General features: G+C 44.5%; 1 protein-coding gene across 1 annotated transcript in view; it reads left to right on the forward strand.

Annotated features, from left to right (window-relative positions):
• The first annotated feature begins 1,367 nt into the window (after positions 1–1,367).
• Positions 1,368–5,294, forward strand: part of CALD1 (caldesmon 1) — a 178,402-nt gene continuing 174,475 nt past the window's right edge. Inside the window, 1 exon segment of the mRNA XM_017726269.1 lies at positions 1,368–1,552. The gene's annotated coding sequence lies outside the window, so the exon portion shown is untranslated.

The following is a 5,294-nucleotide window of genomic DNA, read 5'->3' on the forward strand; positions in this document are numbered from 1 at the left end:
AAGCAGCGAAATTTAAAATGGCACTAGAATAATTATGATTTCTTGCCGTAAATCTGCATAGATTTGGCTCTCTTTGAATTTTTAAAATGCTATAAAGATTAGTTTACTGTCTGTGGACTGGATCCTTCTTGCTTTACACATGTGACTAAATCTGTGGGGCCCAGTGGCCAGAAAAAAGGACCCAGAAAGGCATTAAAACTGTTCAGCCCATTCAGCTGCAAAGTCATCTTACACATAGTTTTCCCCTAGCTGGTTTTGTGTATGTTATTGTCAAACATGAATCTGCAGAACATCTCCTGGCGTGGAATCTTGTTCCCTTGGAGCAGCCCGCTGTTCCCCTGCAGCCTTTCTTAGTGGCTGGTATATGTGCATGTTGGGTTCTCTGTACTGTGCTGTTTTCTAGGCAATAATTTTCATCTTTATTTTCACACTTAATTAGTTTGTGTTTTGTATGTTTCAGTCTTTATCTGTTTGTTCATTTTTTAAGATACCTGCATAATTTGCAAAGTTATCAACAGTGTGTGATCACTAAAGCTAAACAAAGATTAAAATTAATCTAAGTTTTACTTTATTGATAACATTCAAAGACAGTGAAAGTATTGGTCATATTAAGTAGATGTAGCGCTAATCTCATAGTAAATGAACCAGGTTTAATGTCTAGATGAATAGTTGTAGAACTATAAACTCAACCCATGTATCCAACTAGTCCAGCTTGCCAAGGATCATCGTCAAAGTCTTGAATCTCTTTAAAAGTTATTTTTCAGAACATGGCTATTCTATCTGTAACTTCTGTTGTACTATTTGAAATGGAATCAGGCTGTGAAGCCTGCCAACTCATCTTTCATGTGCCTTTCCCACTGGTGTCTGTCTCTTTCTGCAGAACCAAGCTTGCACAGCAGAGTGTTTCTGTTGCCTTTTACATGTGGTCCTCGTTAAAAAAAAATACAACGAAGTTTAGCTGTGGTGAAATTATTTTTTTGATTTTTTTTTTTAAACTGGTGCAAAAAGTAAATATGTTTACCGTGTCTCTTTCCCATTCAGTGCATTTCCTTTTTCTAAGCTCCATTTGTGTTCAACAAGACAGCCTCTTTCTCCAAGATTAACATTTCTTATGATTGTTCCTGACAGAGGATTTACTTTCAGAGGCCCTGCTAAGGATAACCAAAAAAGGGCATGTAGCAAGACAGTTTTGGCAGCTTGCACGAATTTTCGGAGCTTTTTAGGTCTTGGTTTTCTGATGAGTGGCTTCCTGAGCATGCCTAGGGAATGACAGGCATCTCTGCAGGCAGGCTGAACCCACCTTGGCTTGCGCGTAAGTCATTGGCTGCCTATTAGAATAAATTGAGGACAATGCATTCCGCTGCCTGCCAATTGTAAACATAAGGGATATGTATTCACTTAGCATTGACTTTTGGGAGGGGCCAAGGAAAAGCTGTACTTTTATTGAATAGGGCTGTGTGTGAGGCTGCTGGTGTGCCTTTCTTGCTGCGCTCCTGCCCAAGCAGCCGGTTATTCATTTCCTTCCTACTAGCTGAAAACTTTGCAGCCAGAGGTAAGGACTTACGGGACGCGTTCGTCCGGGAGCGAGCCGGGCTCCCCGCGTTTGCCATGCAGATTAAGCAGCACGCGGAGCCGAACGAGCTGTCGGAGGATATTTTTGTTCTCCTCCTCTCTCTCTGTGGCCCCCCCACTCCCCCTTCCAGATGTTCGTGGTGAACTAAGGGAGATCTCCGTGCTGTGCCGGGCGGGTGGAGAGGGGATGCATGTTTGCTCACCCCACTGCACCTCGATGAGGAGATGTAGGGCAGAATCTGTGCTGCTGGTCCCACCACTCCGTTTTTGATCCTTTGGTGGGTTTGTTAGTGGAGCAATAACCTATCTACCCTTTCTTTTCTTTTTCAACTCCCCCCCCCTTTTTTTTTTTTTTTTTTTTTTTTTTTTTTAGGCATTGCAATGAGAAAGTTTTTAGTGTGTTAAGGTCTGGTGAATTGCTTTTAATTTTGCAACTTAATATGTGGACTTTCAGGGCAGCCTGAGTGCAAGGGCAGTCTCCAGACGTAACTGATACAGATACAGTAAAGCTCTGGTTAATGTAAGTGATCTGAGCCTTGCTGAAGCAGATGTCCCTCATGGCAGCCTTTCACAGAAGTACTGTTGACAATAGATGGCATCAGTTTTTGCTTTCAGCCTCCAACAAGCGCAGCAGTGCGTTGCCAGAATGTTTCTTGTGAAGTTGTCTTTCCTGTTAAAAGGGGGGATTAAAAAAATGCACTTGGGTGGGATTGGAGCTCTTAAAAGTCTTTGGGTCCGTTTTTGTCGGAGTGCTGCTGGCGAGAGCTGGCTAGCAGGCTCCCCTTCCCAGCTCCCGTGACATGTCCGGACAGTTGGAAAGCCCTGTGCAAGGCTGGCTGCTGATAGCACGATATTCTGCATAGCAGGGAATTTCTCAGGGAGAGGGCTGGGAAAACGAAGGGAGGGAGGAAGTTAGCTGCAGATGAACACTTGGTAGCTGCAGACACTGACCAAGCTGCTAATCTCTGGCCAGAGCTGCAGGGATGGAATAGATTTGTCTCATATGTCATATGTTGTTTGGAAGAACGAAAACATAACTGTTTTAAAATGAGTTTTTGTGGAGTATTTGTTTTCAGAGGAGAATTTCTTTTCGCAGTATGCAGTTTTTGTACAGTTTTGCCTGAGAAGGCTTCCCCTGCTAAAAGGTGGACAGGAGAATAATTTGGGAAAATAACATATTCCCTCCTTGTCAGCAGCTCAAAAAAAATAAGGAGGCAGAGTGGGATTTTTTTTTTTTGTGAGAACCGTGTATTTATCATAGTTTGTCTATTTTAGATACCATACTGTGAATGATTGTGTTTGTATGATTTGCAGTTGAAGAACCCTCAGATTCTGCCTCCATTCTTTCTCTCTCATTAAATGTAGCAGTAAGTCCTCATCTGCAGCAAGTATCATCTTTTTTGCCTGCCGTTTAGACAGGATGGGATCCTAAAACTACACACACTAAAACCAATGGAACAGACTCTTTCAGCATAAATTACAAACTGAGCAAAACTTTTAGTCCATTTGCTTAATTATATTGCCTTTAAGGTAAAGCAGGAACTTTCCTCAATATATTTGAAGAAATGATAGGTCTGCCTTTTTGGGGGAAGCTGCTTGGATAGGCAATCTTAGTCAATAAAACCTGCATGTGTTAATGCAGAATCTAAATCATGATGGCAGGGAAGAAATACCAGATGAGATGTCTGCGAACAAGAGACTCAATTGAAATAATTTGTATTTCCTGAAACCTCCTCTTTGCTGCCACTTGCAATGACAAGGGGATCAATTCCACAGCCTTCATTCACAGGATTAGTCCTGGTGAAATCAATACTGTCATTAATGGATTCAGGGTCTGATGCAAAGGGAGTCCTGTGTGCTCTGAATGCACTTTGACAGTGAGTGATGTAAGCATGTTTTAGGAGAATAAGGGATTTTCCACAATTGCTGCATCATATACTCACAGCATTATTCTGACATGGAGCAGCCTGAGAAAGGGGTAACCTCCCTTGTGCTTTTATTTCTTGTCCAGTACTGATCTACACAATGTAATAGCGACCCTGAAAGTGATTTGAAAGGAAAGTGGTGGGGGGGTGGGGTGTAAGTTCCTCTTTCTGGCATCAGAGGGAAAATTGAAGCCTGTTTAGGTGGGAAGGTTTCTTATTCCTTGGTCTCATTCATGGGGCCACATGTGACACAGCATCTGATCAATCCCATACAGGGTTAGGGTGCAGTGCTGCTCATTCCAGGTGGGGAAATCACAAAGGTAGGGCAAGGCTTTTCTCATGGATGCCTGCTAGGAGGTGCCTTCTGTCCTATGAAGATGCCAGGGAGGGTCTATCAAGAGTCTGACTGGAAGTCCTCCTTGTTTCACACTTCCCTTCGCACAGCTGGAGCAGCCCTGCCCGTGGGGGTGGTCTTTTCATTGTAGAAAAGCGACAGCCTGGGGGACTTCCTTCCTGCAGGGCAAATAGAGCTCGAATGTTCTGGGACTGTTGAAAATACTCTGGTTTCTCAGTAGTTGCCTACATGAGACCTATTCTTGGGGGCTGCCTTTTACTTTGTTTAAAGATCAGTGGAGTTCTTAACCCCTATCTGCCAAGGGTGCAGCTTGGTACATTTGATCACAGTGTGTGAACAAAGAGGGACAGGAAACCATATATGCCTAAGAATGAGAGGGCCAGGAGATCATTACTGTCCATCTGCAGGGCTTGTCTGGTCTGGACTCTCCTGGGTGTGGGAGAAAGCACCAAAAAAGGGCAGAAGGTGAAGTGCAGTCCTGTGAACCTTTCATTGCCTTTGAGAGGAGCTTTACAGGGAGTTTGCAGGATTGGGCTCCAGGTGTACAAAGCCTGAGGCACACAGGCCTGTGACTGCAAAGAGTGGGAGTCTGCCTTCAAAGCAAGCTTTCATTCTTTAAAAATTGTCTCCTCTTAGTAACTACCCCCTGGCAGCTTGTAACGAGAAAGTTGCTGCCTTACTAGAGCCTTGGGATTTGTGCGTGTGCAGGGATGGTTTGCTGGCTTTGTGCAGAGCTGCTGAGTGGTGAAATGGGTAAGAATGGATTTGGGGGGCAACTGTACTGGAAGAAAGCCACCTACTTGTGTGTAGGCACTTCCTCTTGAGGTGCTGTTCTTGCCTGGAAGATGTAGCTGCTGCTTGTCAAGGATTTGGCTAAGGCTGAAATTTGACTCAGAGGCATTTGAAGATCAGATTAGATCTGACCTTTCTGGATGAAACACCAAGGTCACAGGACAGTTGAGCTATATAACATTTCTTTTCTTTCCTGATGCTTTTTTGTACATTCAACTAGCCCAGCAGGGAAGGTTGCTCAGTACTCTGTAATTTGGGATCACTCCCACCCCCAGGGGAGCTTGCTCCTACATTTCTGCTAACAGATTTCATCAACCAGAAAGGTTAGGGAATGTAACGCTCTTACTTAGCTGATACGTTAGCTGTATGGTTTACATCCCGCATTAAGGAAGTGCTCCTTTCCATGCATTTTTCCTTTGGAGCTGTGCTTATGAACAGTATGGGGCCAGCAGCCTGACTGCCCAGCAGATACCAGCATGGTCCCCTCTGTGCCAGCTGCCCTTGTGAGGAGTTGCTGCCTTCTGGTCTTTGTGTCCTGCAAACCTCCTGGCTCCTGCTTTGTCTTGCAGCGCTGCTGTGCATCCAGGGACAGCAGTGCCCAGTTCTCACCTGGGCCACCCACCTCCTCTACCTGTGGTCAGCAACCACCA

This window comes from Corvus brachyrhynchos, unplaced genomic scaffold, assembly GCF_000691975.1.
Source record: "Corvus brachyrhynchos isolate BGI_N302 unplaced genomic scaffold, ASM69197v1 scaffold191, whole genome shotgun sequence".
NCBI lineage: Eukaryota > Metazoa > Chordata > Aves > Passeriformes > Corvidae > Corvus > Corvus brachyrhynchos.